This window comes from Octodon degus, unplaced genomic scaffold, assembly GCF_000260255.1.
Source record: "Octodon degus isolate 3935 unplaced genomic scaffold, OctDeg1.0 scaffold00031, whole genome shotgun sequence".
NCBI lineage: Eukaryota > Metazoa > Chordata > Mammalia > Rodentia > Octodontidae > Octodon > Octodon degus.
This window is the reverse complement of record NW_004524607.1, coordinates 10,981,175-10,997,823: the sequence shown is the minus strand read 5'-3', so window position 1 is coordinate 10,997,823 and position 16,649 is coordinate 10,981,175.

Here is a 16,649-nt window from a genome sequence, read left to right as displayed (position 1 = left end):
TGGAAGTGAAGCCCTTGCTGCCCTTCCTGCTGCTCCTCCAGATATGCCACCCACGTGGTGGCCTATCCCAGACAGCCCCCCACCCCCACCCTCCCCCTTCCCGCTGGCCCAGGCCCCCTGGGCTTGTGGTAGACTCTTTCTTACCTTACTGTGAGTGGCTGAGAATGGTTTCCATGGCATTTTTCAAACATTTCTGTGGACACAGCTTTAAATTCAGAGGATGCTAAATATGTGGCCCACGGGTGAGACCTTGAACAGCCTCTCCCAGGTTCAAAATATCTTCAACACTGCTGTTTTTTTCAAAAGGATTTCATGGTGATTTTTGCATTCCATGCCAGGGACATCTGTGTTTTAGTACAAAACAATGTGTAATGGCTTTCCAGTGAGGGAGTGGACACTGCAGGAGGCAGACTAGGGTCAGTCTGCACCTCCAAACTCCTGGCCCCCTCGAGGATGCCTGGAGTGCATGACACTCAGCAGATAGGATGGGCTTCTTGGGCCCTTTTGGTGTCTCCCACCTATCTGGCCTCCTGGATACAGCCAAGAGCCCTGGCCCTGACCCCCGCCTCGGCAAGGTGGAGCGGGAATCCAGAGACCACTCTGGCCTTCACTTCAGCTCCTGGACCCTAGCAGGGTATCTGGGGATGGGTAGGCTAAGGAGGAACAGAACAGCAAGGGAGCTGGCCTTGGGCCTTTGTTCTGTGTCACCAAGTCTCAGGTCAGTCCCCTTCGAGTCCACAGGAAGCTGCCCGGGGCCCATCCCTAGAGCACAGCAAGGGAGGTGAGAGGACGTCCATCCTGAGATTTGTTGGGGTGAGCGCCCACCTGGCCTGGGGTGAGCGCCCATTCGACCAGGGGCGGGGCTTACCTGGATATGAGGCCAATCCCCACGGAGCCCGGAGTGGTTATGTATCAGCCCAGAGTGGGGGTGACAGGCAGCATCTCCGGGTGTCCATGAGGGGGCAACTCACACCACCCTAGCTAGGGCCAGGGCTTTGCCCACCAGCTTTCCCTGGGTCTTTGGGTACAATGTTTTTGGGGCTGTGGAAATGATCAGAAAGAGAGCAGCCCTGGTGCTCAGTCTTCACTGCCAACCTCACCCACTCATCAACCACTGACCCAGACCCAGCCTGTGGGGGCGTGGCTGTGGATTCCCGGGAGGGGGTCCTGGGAGGAGCCAGAGGCGTGGCCCTGTTGTAATGGGCGTGGCTTCAGGCAGGGCCTATCCTAGGCTGGGTCAGATTTCTGGGCGGGGCCTGGAGTCCCTGGACTGGGCCTGGCCACCGCCCCAAAGTCTACGCCACGGTGTCTCCTCTTTGGCGCTCTGCTGCCATCTGGTGGCGCCACGTGGCAGAGCACTCCCTTTCACTTCACCTGCGCACCGCAGGTGCGCGTTGGTTTTGGGAGCGCGGATGCGCAGCACCGATCTGTGCAGAGCAACTGGGACCTGAGGTCCAAGGGCTTTGGTTTCAGTGCCCCGGCAGGGCCCTGACAGGGGCATTGCCAGCTGGATGGGCCCATGATCCACCGCCACCTTGCTTCCCAGTTGGGGAAACTGAGGCCCACAGCGCTGTGGCAGCGTAGTAATCTTGCTCGGGGGTGCGGCCAGCAGTGTTCTGCCCTGGGGCTGCCACCCGCTCTCCGCGGACCACTCCAGGCGAGGAGGACGAGGGCGCTGTGGCGGTGGTGCCAAGGCCTTGAGATTACTCGGACCGCACGCAGCTGAGAGGGGCAGCGAGAGGAGGCTGAGCCCAGGGCCCGAGGGGCGGGGGCAGAGACGGCTTCATTCTGCCAACCACAGAGTTCCATGGAGGGTGCTGCGGTGAAGGGACAGGCGAGTGACCTTTAGCCAGCGATCCGGGTGCGAGGCTTGAGGGCAAGCGGTGAGGAGAGGCTTTGCGTGCACTCCAGAGGCTGGGATCTGCTGCGGGAGTGAGTGCCAGAGTGGATTAAGGACAACTGCCAAGTTTCGGTCTGGAATCACCCACAGGTGTGATGGGAACAGGGCCAGGTGACTGTTTAAAGGGCTCTGTTTTTGAGCCTTGTGTTACTTTGCGGGCCTTATCACAGGTACTTAGCACAATAACCCAGGGTGTTTCTCTCCTTATCTTGCTTCGTGGCACAATATGGCACAATAACCGGGGGAGGAAGGCACGATTGCCCCTATTTCAGGCATAAGGAAGCAGGCTCAGGGAGGTGACAGGGTCACAGTTTCCAGGCACCCGGGGCTGCGCTATGACCTCACCCCAGGTCAGAGTGTGGGTGTGGGTGTGGGTGCCGTTTCAAACTTAAGATACATACAGCACACATAAAAAATTCACCATTAAATGTTTATAATTCATCCTTTTTAGTTTATTCACATGGTTATACAGCCATCATCGCTACCTAACTCTAGGACACTTTTATCCCCACAAGACAAGCCCAAGCACCCATTAGCTGTAAGCCTGAGCCCTTGGCAACCAACATTTACTGTCTTGCTTGATCTGCTATGTTGTGCCAGTAAAATGGTGCTGTGCGTGGTCTTCTGTCTGGCTTCTTTCACCCAGAATAATGGCTTCAAGATTCTTCCAGTTTATAGCCTACTGGAGCTTCTCTCCTTTTGGGGGCTGCATAGTATTCCATCGTGTGGACAAGTTAGTTTGCCTTTCCATTCATTATTTACAGTCAAGTGCATGGTTCCCACTTTTTGGCTATTATATGTAATGCTGCCATGAACATTTTCTGCAAGTCCCTCTTTTCAGTGCTTTTGGGTGTAAAACACCCATGTGTGGAACTATTGGGGCATAAAATGACTTTAGATTTAACTCTTTCAGAATACACCAAACTATTTTCAAAGGCAGTGGCAGCATTTTGTATTCCAGCAGCTGTTCAAGGTGTCCAATCTCTCCACTTCCTTACTAACCTTTGCTATTTTCCTTTTTAAAAGAAAACTGTAGCCCTTCTGGAGCCAGCGAGGTGGCGTCTCGCTGTGGCTTTTGGATTTGTGCTTTCTGACAATTTAGGCCTGCTCACACTTTCTTGAACTTAGGGCCATTTGTGTGCAGTCTTTGGAGAAGCGTCTAGCCAGCCAAATCCTTTGCCCAGGTTTAGAATGAATTATTTGTCTCTTATTGTTGAGTCTTCTGAGGCCTTGTTGTCTCTCTCCACCTGCTGGATGTGCCTGGGTACAGCACCCAGACTTTCAACTTGTACTCGTTCTCCAGAGTTGAAAACAAAGATGCAGCACTTTAGAGTGAAAAAGTGTTGATGCAGACCCCACGCTTGTGGAGGTGCTGGGGTTCATCTATGAAGATCCGGTGGGCCCTGTGTTATGAGCTCCAGGGCCATCCCTGTGGTGAGCTCGGCTCAGGTGCTTTTCTGTCCCTCCTGAGTGGACATTGTGGTTCAGAGCCACAGCTGTGTCCTGCTCCTCCTGAGAGTCTACCATGGCTGAGGCTGGCCAGGCAGGAGGGTGAGCATGCTGAACAGGATCAGGAAATCCCTGATATCAGAAATGCTACTTGGAGGAGCAGGCTCTGCACCGAGGGCGTGGTGATTCTGCTGTTTGGATAAGTTGGTGTGTCGCACGTGGTGCTTGGGGTCTGGCTGGTTCTTGAAGATGCCAAAGCTCCTCTGGTTTCCAGTTGGTACAGACAGTTGTGGGATGAGCCCTCAGGACCTGCGCTCCCTCCCACGGCAGCCCAGGGCATCTTGTGAGTGGATCCAGCTGTAATCCCAGGTCTGCTGCAGAGGCCTCGAGTTTGCTGGTCCCACATCACTAGGAAAGGCCTGAGAAAGCCTCTGATCTGCTGCTCTGTAAATCAGGACACTTGCTTCTAGCAATAGGAGGGCGAACTACCTGGGGTGCACTTCTGATGTAAATTACTTAGAAGCCACAGTGAGACACAGAAATTCTTTTCAAATGCAGAGCTCATTGTTGAGGGGCTGAGGAGCTTGCAGGAGGAGGAAGCTGGTTTCCTGAGGCACAGTGGGGAGGACCAGGCCTGGGATTCATACCCTGGGCCTGGAGCCAAGAGCTCTGCAGAAAGTCTGGGTCCTTGGAAGTGTGTTTGACCTATGGGCAAAGGTTTTCTGTTGAGAAATAGAAGAAGGGGACTTCCTCTCTGGTGGGTGGTAAGTGTACCCCACATGGCTCAGTAGCACCTACTGGGGACCCTGGCACAGAGCGCACGCCCCTGAGAACCTGGGGCCCTGCAGAAACCACCGCAGAGCCACCCCTTCCCCAGGCCACGTGCTGTGCACAGGCCACAGGATGCCCCATAAAGCTGCTGATTGTGAGCTTACTACAAAGAGCCACAAACCCCTCGAAGAAGAAATCTGTAGTGGCAAAACTATGTCCTCAAGAAATTTAGATAGGGGCTGGAGAGATAGCTCAGTAGAATAAGCGCTTGCCTGGCAAGTGCAGGGTACTGACTTCAATCCCTGGTACTGCAAAAAAAAAAAAAAAAAAGAAAAGAAAAGAAAGAAAGAAATTTAGATAAAAGAATTGTCAGAAAGCCAACACTAAGTGTCTTTTTAAAACAACTGAAAACGTGGAGAGAAGGTGGTTTATAAAATGAGTGAAGGTTAAGGCATTATGGAGAAGAACCACCACCCCAGCTCCTTCCCAGAGGAGCAGTATGTCACTGAAGTTAAGGCTATTTAGATGTCACTAAAGGGAAAATCAGTGACTGGAAGTTAGGGCTGAATAAATTACTGAAGAAGGAGGTAGATGACTGATAGGTTAAGGTGCTATCATGATATCTAATTGGAATTCCACAGGGAGAAGTAGGGAAAGGAGACATTTGAAGAGATAATGGCGGAGAAATTTCCCAGAACAAGCACAAGAATATTTATAGAAATCCAAAAAAAAAAAAAAATATCTAGACTCCAGCAAAGTAAAATATATGATGTCTGACATCAATTAAAGATTACCACACATATTCAGGACATCCAATTAAAGATTACCTCACGTATTCACAAGCACCAGTGTATACTTGTCATCTGGGGACTGAGAGGGGGGCTGAGGCAGGAGGATGGAAAGTTTGAGTCCCGCGTGGGCAACTTAGCAGGGCACTATCTCAAGGTAAAAAATAAAAAGGGAGAGAGATGTTGTCGGTTTCCAGGAAGATGTGACCCAGGGTGAAAAGCGTGGCTAACCCAGTGCAGAATTGACACAGATGTTGGAATTCACAGGCAAAGACACGAAACATTTATTATGGATGTGTTTGGGGGGTTCAAAAAGCTAACCAGGCATACAGAAGATATACAGAACAGCGTATATTAAAACCTCTGTCTTTCTTTCTTTCTTTCTTTCTTTCTTTTTTTCTTTTTTTTTTTTTTTTTTTGTACTAGGATTTGAACCCAAAGCCTTTTCACTGAGCTACATTTCTAGCTTTTTTCACTTATTGTTTATTTTGAGACAGGGTCTTGTTAAATTGTCCAGACTGGGCTCAAACGTGTTATTCTCCGACCTCAGCCTCTCAGGACCTGATTAATTATTTAGGGATGAAAAAGCGGGTAGAACGCCTTCTGTGGGTGTAATTGGCATGACCCCAGATAGGTGGGGAGAGCAACAGGAAAAATATCTGAAGAAATAATGGCTAGAAAGTGTCCAGATCTGAGGTAACAGTGACAATAAACTCACAGATTAATGAAACTCGATGAGCCCCAAGCCCAAGAGGCATGGAAAACCCACACCCTGCCACAGGGTCACTGAAACACTCAGAAACGGTGATAAAAAGGAGCCGAGGAGAAGACAGCTCGCAAAGGAGTGCAGGTGAGGACACGGCCGTGCTGTCAGCGTGGGAGCCCAAGGCGACTTCCTTGACCTGGCAGGGCGCGTCCTCCTGTTTTGAAAACCTGCAGCCAACAACAAGCTCATGGGTGAGTGACTGCGCTCCGCCCATGCAGGGCCGAGGCAGGGTGTGGACTCATAGCTTTCCAGGTGTCCTGGAGGTTCTATCTCGTGCAGTGAAAGCAAGAAATAAATAAAGAGCATCCACAGGGTCGAGATGGAGACAAAAGTAAAAAGCTCAGTTAAAATGGTCAAACCACACTCAGCAGTGAAAAACAGCAGCACTGTGGTTGGAGGGCCTGAGAGGCTGTGCTGGGTCCAGTAGCCTTATTGGAGGGAACAGAAGAAGGTGCTGAGCTGCTTCCGCCTCGGGGTTAGGGGTAGGGTTGCATGCATCCATCCAGGCTTTTTGTAGGTATCTAGGATCTGGGCATTTCACTCTTGATAGATTTTACCTAAGACAATTGTGTATACGAACATTGAACTCCAGGGAACAGGCAGGCACCATGAAGCGTTTAAGGCGCATGGTAGGATCGCACAACTTCCTTTGGAAGGCATCCTGCTGGATGGATTCCAGAACAGTCATCCCACACAGCAAAGGCAGCAAAATGTGACAACTTGGGGACTCTGTGGGTCTTTGGTCTCTTAACTTCCATTTGAATTTTTGGTTTTTATGGTAATAAAATGTCAGCGGGAAGTAAATGGTCAGGGTCAGATGGACCAGTAGATAGCAGATTCTAAGAGGGCCACCACGAGCCTGTAGGTCACAGGGACAGAGGGAGGGAGGTGGGACGGGGGATGCCTTCGGGCTGGAGCAAGAGGTGACCGCTAGCAGAAGCACTGCTTACCCACAGAACTCAGGAAGAGGGAAATTGGTCCCAGAAGGAGGGCATGAGTTGTGGGGACAAATGGGGAGCCAGGAAATGGTGAACATATGGGAAAATCTATCCAGGTATTCACTACTTAAAGCAATAAAAAGAACAAGGAGCAACAGGGAAAGGGAGACACGGCTGGATCTGCCTCTGTCACGAAACTCACGTCTGTCTCCCCGGTGAACTTTCAGCAGAAAACACGCTAATGGTAGGGGAGCTAGAGCTTGGGCGTGCGTGGGGCTCCTCCTGCAGCTCCTGACTGCCCAGTGCCTGGCATCCTGGGTCCACACCTGACCCCACACTGCCAAGAACCGAGGCTAGCAACCCAAACCGGGAGCCCTGCACAGACCCGAGGCCTGCCGGGAAGTGCCACACCACCATGGTAGAGAGCCGTGCCCATGGCCCTGTCACGTTGTCCTTCTCCTTCTGGCATGGGGCTGTAGTCACAGAGTAGGTGGCTTTCTGTGCCCAGATCAGCCGTGTGGGTGATATTTTGGTGTCAGCTGCTCCAGAGGCTGAAGCCAGAACACGGGAGGCTGGGCAAGGGTGAGAGGACCATGCACATGGCTGCTTTTCTAGGCTTTCCTCTCCTCAGCTGGGCTGCGTTCAGGGAAGGCTGGGTATATCCTTCGAAGTACTGCTTCAGCTGCACCACCTGGTTGCTATGATGCATCTCCATTGTCTTCTAGACCAACATATTTTATAATTTCCATTTTGTTTTTCTCCTTGAGTCCTGGATTGTTAGGCATGGATTATTGACTACCTTCCTCCCTCCCTCTCTCTCTCCTTCCCTCCCTCCCTCCCACCCTGTCTTCCTCCTCCTACTTTTTCTTTCTCTCTCTCTCTCTCTCTCTCTCTCTCTCTCTCTCTCTCTCTCTCTTCTTACTTTCTTCTTTTTTTTTCTGATACAGGGTCTCACTATATTCCGGTTAGCCTTAAACTCACTATGTAGCCCAGCCTGGCCTTGAACTCATGAAGCTCCTGTATGTTCCAGGTTGTGGCACAAGAGTGTCCTCAGCCCTGTGCCACCAGGTCCCCTCATCCTGTATCTTTCATTGGCCACCTGCAAGCCGTGCAGAGAGGCAGGTGGAGTCTCAGCCTTGGTTGCCATGGTCCCATCTGCTTTCTCCTTCTGATGGTTGTGCTGTGTGTGTTTTGAAGCTGTGGACAGGTTTATGTTTCTGGCTCCAAAGTGTCCCTCTCCAGCTCTAGAAAGGCTTTGCTGTCAGGTCTGCATCATGTGTTGTCCGATGGTGGCGTGGGCATCTCAACTCATAGGTTAGGATTCCCACGGTATGTTTGTCTATGTTTTTGTTTTTTAACCTGTGTTTCCTTAAAGTTTAAATTGTATTTCATGTGAACAGCATTTAGGGTTTTTGTTTTTTAAGTCCAGTCCAACAAGCAGTTGTTTTCTTGGCTCTTATCTGGTAGAAGACTGTGTAGGTGACAACTGATTTGTTACTTGTCCACAGGACCAGGTGAACAGGGGGCCCCCCAGCCGGCTCCTCACAGTGGGGGATGGGGCTGCTAGAATCTCTCATGTGAGTGTCAAGGTTCCTAGCAGGTGCTGTGATGGAGATGAGAGGAAGGTGCTCTGCACGCACGCAGAAATGGTGAGGTCTTTCACCCAGCCTGGGCAGGTATACGGTCAGGGCAGGCTTCCTGGAGGAGGCAGTCTTCACCTTGCTGTCTCAGAGGGAGCTCAGAGTTCACTGAGGTGGGCTGGGGAGGTGCCTTCGGTTGCAGAGGGACTCACCCTGTTCTTTAGCAGGCAGACAACCTGGAGGGCAGGCTGGCCTCAGAGAGCTGGGTGTGTTCAAAGGCCACTTTCATTCACTAAAGCCACAGGAATATTTAAAAAGTCAGAACTGGCCGAACAGGGGGTTACCATATCATATTCTCTTCTGCAAACCTCGCCAAATGAGGCCAGGAGAGACCCTGAGCTGCGCCCAGAGCAGGAAGCTTGGTGCGCAGGAAGGTGTCAGCCCGCCTGCGCTCCAGTGTGCAGGTCCATGCAGAGGGTGGGCTGCATGGGGAGGTCCTGCTTGAGGCCCTCAGGGCTGGCCCAGGGCCAGCTCTTCTCTGAAGGACATTTGGGAAGTTCTCTCGGCCCAGATACCATGTGTGTGGTGTGCCCTCTGTGCGGCCAGCGTGGCCAGCCCAGCTGCGAACATTCACACCCAAGGAATGCGTGGAGGGACCTCCATCCAGAGCAGATGGACCATCAATCTTGATGTGATTATGGAGATATAAATAAACAAACGACATGATTTCTTCTGCAGCCTGCCACTGTTCTGTGAGTGTGAGTGGCTGTGCCTGGCCCTTACCCCAAATTACACCTCAATCAGTGTTAAAAGCCATCTGACATTTCCCGTTGATTTATGTATTAACCTTTACATCCAGTGCGGCGAGTGCTGATTGCTTCCATCAGCTTCTCGGGGTGGTGGGGGGCGGCAGCTCTGAGGGGCCTTCCAGGAGCTCTTCTCCCTGCATCCCCAATGAGGGGTTCCCAGAACTCGTGCTTGGAGACACCAGTGACGCACAAGCCCCGTTCTCTGGCTGGGAGCCCCTCCACCCCCGGAAATTCTGAGAGATACAGGTTCCTTTGTTTTGTTAACCCAAGTCTCAGCATAGAATGGGTGTTTCCAAAAATGCGACCCCATCTTTTTCTATACATTTGTGAGGCTGAAGAAAATGGACCCCTTGTGTCCATGCAGCTAAGAGCTGGGTGAGCTCTTGGCCCCCCTGCAACTCTGAGGCTTCACTCAAATGGACAGCTCATCCCCACCCCAGCACATATCTGGGACACCACACCCCACATGCAAGGGCACACTCATGCACACCTGGGCACACCCCAGTCACACCCCATGTGTGCACAACCGCATATACTGACACTTGGATTAACACCTGGGCTCCTAGGAACACCCACGCACACAGGAACACACCCACACCAAACACACACACTCAAGGGCACAGTTCAGTTGCACATCCCTGCCTCCCCAAGCATGATGAGAAATGTGAGTCTGCCGGCCAAGCCCAATGCACACAGCAGGTGCTGGCATCCAAGTCCCAGTGCCCAGAGAATGCAACCTGCTCCAGCTGTCTGCAGAAGCAGAGAGGCCAGGAGCATGGTCCCTGGGCTCTGAGGGGTCGGGAGCTTGTAAAGTGCTGGCTCTAGGCCAACTGGCCCTATTGATTGCTGACCCCTTTACAGGCTCCTGGAGAATCCTAACTCTGGCTGGTCAGCTTTGTCTGCACACAGGGCTTCCATCCGGGCTTTCAGTATGCCCTGTTTGACTGTCTTTTTTTTTTTTTTTGTATTTTTGGCAAGGGTCTACAGGGTGTTCAGGGTCTCACTGCTAGATCAGACTCATACTGATCTGCTTGTTTACAGCCTCCCAAGGGCTGGGATTACAGGTGTGCACCCCCATGCCCAGTCTCAATTACCATCTCAGTGCGCCCCAGGGGTGGGGCTGGCATGGCAGGCCTGGGGATCGAACCCCCAGCCCCTGTGCCTGCTTGAAGGCGCTTTAATCCACTGAGCTACTTGGCTGGCCCTGATTGTCTTGTTGGTCATGTCCGTCATTATGGATGTGTTTTTTGGGCTAAGCATTCATCTTCCATGATCAGGCAACTGTTGAAACACTTGTGTGTAGATTGACACTCAGTTGGAAGTGTGATTCAAGTCATGCTGCCCAAGCTGGATAGAATGTGATTGTCACTGATATCTAGAGATTGAGGTGACTTCAAGAACTTGGCTGTGGCTTCACTCTGTTGGTGATCAGCTTTCTATGTGCTGCTCATTGCCAAAGAATTTCTGGATCACTGTCCCTCCACCTCCAGAGAAACCTTTTCGAGCCTACAGTAGAGGCCCTGATGCTGGGGTTTCTTCTTTTAATTTTGGTTATGTGACATCAGACCATGTATCTGCCTTTAGGGAAGAGGGTAACCAGATGGTGTGGCCATATGGCCACTTGAGTCACCATGTTGGGCAAGGTGAGGGCCTGGCCCAATGGGGAGATTCTGTGAACTGCAAAGCCAGTGTGTATCCTGCTGAGATTTCTTGAGCATCAGGCCAGGCGTGGAAAAGTTAGGAGCCTAAACTTGAAATGACCTGGAAGTAATTCCTAGGGACACACACTGACCAGAGGCTATAGGAAGGAGCCGCCCACCTCCCAAGGGCCAGTGGATGGCTGTTGGTCTGCCCTCTCCAAGTCTTTGTTTCCTCATCCGTAGTATGGGAACCAAGGGCTGGTATAAGGGTTGAGAATTTATTCCATGTGTGTGAGTGTTGAGGACTTTCTGAGAGGATTCTTGCATCTGGAAGTTGTTCTCTGTTCTGAATGAGGTCAGTGGGCAGCTGGGGCACAAGGCAATGTCCCCTAGGCATCCCAGTGGGGCCAGTTTGTAGGGGAAGACATGGTCTCCAGCCCATTGGGACAGCTGTTTTTTTTTTTTTTGGGGGGGGGAGGTTGTACAGCCATAGCTGTTGGTCTTCCCCCTGGCTGTGGATCCAGACAGAGCCCTGCAGAGAGATTGAGCTGGGGGCTCCTTGGTCCACATCTGGCCATGCCCATTCATTTAAACAGGAACAGTGGGAGAAACTGTTCCCAGCTTTCCAGAAATTCTGGACACATGTGTTCCCTTTGGCTTTGGGTCTGGGACATCAACTTGCATCTGTGCTGCTAGAGCCTGGGGACTCTGAGAGAAGGACCTATACTTGTTGTGGCTCTAGGCTGGGCAGCTGGGTGCACAGAAGCAGGCTGAGGGCTGTGCATGCTGGCAACTGCCACAGCACATGGGTCTGTGTCCTACCTACTTGGCTGAGCAGCAGCAGGGGCTTTGGAACAAGTGTGACCTCTGCTGTCCTTGGCCTGGAGTCACAGACCCTGGGCAGGACTCTGTAGCCCTGGAGAAGGTGAGATGTGCCTATCATGCAGCTGCTGTGTCACCACCATGCCTGGAAGGAGTGGCCAGATGTGCTTCTGTGGATGGATGTGCTCCGTCCGGGGTCAGGGAGTGCTGGACAGGGCAGCTGTATCCCAGGACTTGAAAGCTAAATGGGTTTTTATGAGACTGAGCAGATGAGAGAGGCATTGCCAGGGCGGAGCTGCGGGTACAAGAGCATGACAGCAGCAGCTCGGGCCCCAGCAGCCTGGACTCAGCAGGTCTTGTTCCTCTCCCTGCCTGGGGACAGACGAGGCGCCCGTTCTCACCTGCCCTGCACATGGTGTGTTTCACATGCTGCGTGCTGTGCATGTGCATGTTCTTGTGAGCGCACTTGTGGGGCTGTGCACGGGCGCACATGCACACACATGGTGGAATGCATGCTGTGATAGCCTGTGCTTGGTTGGGCTGGCTGGACCCCCAAACTTGACCGCCACAGATGCAGCTGAGCTTCAGGTCTGGTCCAGGACTGCGTGAAACAGTTTCCTCCTCTCCTGGAAGAGGTTGGGGTGGAAATCTAGGGGTAGCTTGGGCTGGGTTTGGTCATTGTGCTGCCCTGGATTCCCCCAAGTCAAAGGAGGGTGCTGTCAAGTGTGTATGTGGTAGTGATAGGAGGTCATGTTCCTTGGATCTGTCATGAGGAGCTGCCACATTATCACGGGGCTCTCAGCCTCGGACGATCCCCCGTACATCCAGCAGCAGAGCCTCCCAGTGCCTACTCCTGATCTATCCCTTCGTGGGGGTTAGTCACACCTTCTCCAGTTCCCACTGAGTGACACCAGCACAGTACTGGCCTTCTTCTGGTGCCACTTCCTCCGGCTGTGAGTCCAGGTTGCTGCCCTGTGGCTGTGTCCTGGGGTCAGAGGTTGGCTTCCCCAAAGCTGAGCCCTCTTGCCCACCCAGGTCCTGCTGGGAAGCAAAGAAGCCCCGTTTTGCTCAGGCTACCACCATCCAGGCCCAGTATGGGAGAGCCTACACCTGTGGTCTGCACAAGGGGCCTGTCACCCTCTTGGGCCAGGGCAGGGTTCCCACCCTCCATACCTCGCCACTGTGTAAGGCTCTGGAAACACAGGTGTGCACAGGTGTGGGACAGTCCTGTCGTGTGCTATTAAGAGGAACATACAGAGATGCTAAACATGAATTGATGAGTTGGCTGTCCCCCTCCCACTCCAGAACTCAGCATCAATGGTACTCTGCATACAGTGCAGGCTCAAGTGGAAGAGTTCGAATGTTCCCTCTCAACGTCCTTTTCCTTAAAAAATGGCCTAGCCACATGACCTCTCTCTGTTATTATAAATCTAATACCACAAGTTTCAGTTGAGTGAACTCACATCTTATTTGGTATCTGGCTCTAACAGTCGCCTAAAGCTGGTGGGAATGTAATTGTACAATGCATGTGAGGGCTGTTAATCGTGTCGAAGCGGCACGGGCTGATGGTCTCCCCAGAACAACAGGCATGTCTGCATGGGACGCACTTGGTGTTATCCATGAGATGAAAACATGTAATTCTGCAAATGTTTATGGATTGTTAATTTGTGTGGATAGAAATCATGTCACGGGTCATGAAAGTGCCCACATACTTTCTTCCAGGTTTCTCTTGAGGTGATGCTTACAAAGGCTGCACACCAGGCTGACCTGTGGGCAGGAAGGGGACACTGGTAACCTCTCCCTAGAATGTGTCCCTCCACAGTGAGCCCAGTAATTGCACTGTGGCCCTGAGGGAGGTTGGGCTGCTTGCAGGTGGATGTTCATCTGCTGCCTCACCATCCTCATAGTGGCCACAGCTAGTAGATGGTCCCTATGTCCCCTAGGAGAGGAGATTGGCACTGCACCCAGAATGGGCATTTGGATGCCTGACTGGGAAGGCGTTTGGACCAGAGCTCTGTTCCTTGCCATAAAGGAAGCTGTGGAGTCCACCCATCCAGCTTTGGGGATTCTGGGACAGACAGAGGGGCAGGGGGGAAGAGAGAGGTGCCACGGCTCTATATCTACTGGGTCAAGCTGAGATTTGCTTAGGTCTCCTCTATGGGTGGCCCTGAAGAGGAGAATCACATGAGGGGAAGGTGACAGCACCAGGAACCCCCTGGGAGCTGTGCTGTCATCCCTGGCTGGAACGAAGGACGAGGCTTAGTGTGAGGATGCCTTCATGTGCTCTTTCAACCCCAGATGCCTGGCTACTGTCACATCAGGCCCCTGAGTGTGACTAGGGACCTACCTCATTGGACAGGTGTGATAGATCCAAGATTCAGACAACGCCCTGGGTGTGCAGGCTTTTCTGCCTCCCCTGTGAATCTCAGGGCACCCTGTCACTGACTCTGAGGGCCTTTGCAGATGGCAATGATCAGAACAGGGCTGGGCATGCAGAGAGCAGTCGGTAAACACCTCGTCCAGCTGCTCTGAGGGGGTGGCTGTCTGGGTGGTGCCTGAGGCCAGTTGGCTGGGTGTAGGAATAGCAGCAGTCCCCTAGAGTGGCTTCTTCCTCCTGGCCTGCAGGATGAGTCCACACCACCTCTGTACACAGGGCAGGGGCGGGGGACACCTAGCATTTCTACATAAGGAGCTGCCCATGTACGAGGTTTCCTGTACATGAATGATGTCCAGGGGCCTGCTGCTCATACTTCCCTGGGTGGATGGTCCTGCAGCGAGTCCATTTGGGGCCTGACTGCAGTTTGACCTTCTTCCATGTAGATACTGTCTTCACTGGGTGGTCAGATGGGGTCCTTCATATCAGGGTAGGGAGACCCCCAGTACTTGGGCACTGTTATAACTAAGGCTCTGTTGCCATAGTGGACTTGTAAATCCCACATCAGGGAGGCTGCCCCTCTATCCCGTTTCCTCCACTTGGTCTGGCCCTGGCCGAGGTGGGTGCCCTTCCTCGCTGTGGGGGGTCCTTCCTCGATGCGGGTCTTGGGCACCCCTGTTCCTGGAGACCATGCAGACTGTTCCTCAACCCTTGAGCCACCTCTCCACAGACTAGGAGACACAGCTCAGCTGCCCAGGGACACACCCCCAGATCTGCTCAGACTGAAGCTGAACTCCAGGAGTACACTTCTGAGATCTGAGCATCCCCAGGAGCTCTGACATCTGTCCCCAGCCAGAAAGGGAGATTGGGAAACACCAAATTGAAGCCTGGAGCAAAGGAAGGCGAGGGACAGGAAACGATGGTGGGAGGTTCACAAGGCAGATGGGGAGGGGACACAGGTTGCTGTCTTCCAGCCCCAAACAGATCCTGTAAGGCTTGTTTTCATGTTTGGGAGACAGCAGGCCTATTTGGGCTCCTCTCTTAGAAAGTTTATGCTGAGGTCCCAGGGTGGGCACCAGGATATACACATCTGGTTGATCTGGACCCTTGGTCCCACACGGCCTTAGGTTGGGGGTTCGGGGCACCAGTATTCTAGCGTGAGCCTTTTCTGCAGCCATATAGCCCAGAAGATGGGAAACACCTAGGCTCTACAGGAAAAACCCAGGCAGAAGGGCAGACAGCCCAGCCCAGAGTAGGAGCCAGGAGGCCCATTGAGAATATCAAAACAAACTCACAAACAAACAAACCAAAAAAACAGGTCAAATCAAGAGGAAAACAGCCAGGCTGCCCTGACTACCTTAAGATGGCCTTGTCCTCTGGCCTGCCTATTGGATGGGTGGTAGCCATTCCAGGGAACTGAGGGTGCAGTCCCTGAAAACGACAGGCAGTCCTAGGCTGCTATAAGAAGGGGGTATCTGGGAATTTCAGGGAGGCCTCACACCCTATGGCCAGTCTATATGCTGCTTCCTCTGAGGCCCAGGGCCAGGCAGAGCAAGGGCAGGCCCTCACAGTGAGGCCACGCCATGTTCTGAAGAGAAGGACCCTGGGCGGCAGTGGCAGGCAGCCCTTCTGAGGGTGCATAGCTACACGGCTCCCAGACAGTGCACCTGGTCCCTAGGAGGCCAGGGCCATCACAGACCCCCAAGGCCACTTTAAGGCAGTGTCTCTAGGTGCACAGATTTGAGGCATGGCTGGCCTTCAGGTGCATCTGCAACTGGAGCGTCAGTTCTGCAGGCACAGGGTGGGACAGGCACAGAAAGACCTGGGGACAAGAGCAAGATTGTGTTGTGTATGCTGGAATGAGCTGGCTACATGGAGGCCTCAGGGATGAAGGCCCAGTGCTGGGGATCGTGGAAGCTTTCCTGCTCGGCTCCACTTGGCGCACCAGAAGAACAGCAGCAGCCTGGCACAGCCAAAGGAGCTGTGTCTCAAAGAAGTGGTCAGTCTGGTCTGGACTTGGGGGGGCTTCTCACACATGGCTCCTTCCTGTGCCACCTGCAGCCACACTGGCTGTCTGGTCAGTTCAGCAAGCCCCACACTCATGCTCACCACAAGGTTGGGCTTACCAAAAAGGGAGGCTTTCCCTAAGGCTTTGTCCTGCAGCACCCTCCTGAGAACCCTATGTCCTCCTTGTGCCTGATCTCAGGGTCTGATGGGCTCCTTCCTCAGCTCCACGAGCCAAAAGCATGATGTGTTTACTCTCCATCATGTTGTTTGGTGGCACCCTGTGCTCCATGGTCCACAGATGCACCCAGTAGAGGAATCTGTTCCAGTTTGGCACAGAGGGAGGTGTCTAGTCATCCACTGTCAGCTCAGGAGGACTTGCTGGAGCAATGTGGTGGTACAGGACCCTACCAGTCAGAAAAGGGAAAGAGGGCCTTGTGCTGGGGACTTGTCCATTCCCATGGGAAGGCTGGGTGGTGGGAACTTTAGAGGCTCCTCTGTAGCCCCGTGGCATCAGTGGTGAAGCCTTGGTCCAGCTGCTATGAGAAGGGACACCTTAATATCTCCTGATGGCTTGGGAGAATGAGTGCATACCCTAGTGCTGCCCAGCTCAGGAACTTTGGTCAGAACTACAGTAATTTGCACACATTTCCCCTGAACCCCCGCTCTGCAGCACCTCCCAACTTTGTTAATGGAAATCTGGTGATCCATGACGCGAGAGTGGCAGACATCTGCTCCCGGGTAATGTGGTGGTAATGTACATATCGATGATCAATCTGCAGATTTGCAAGAGAGGCATAAAGTATTT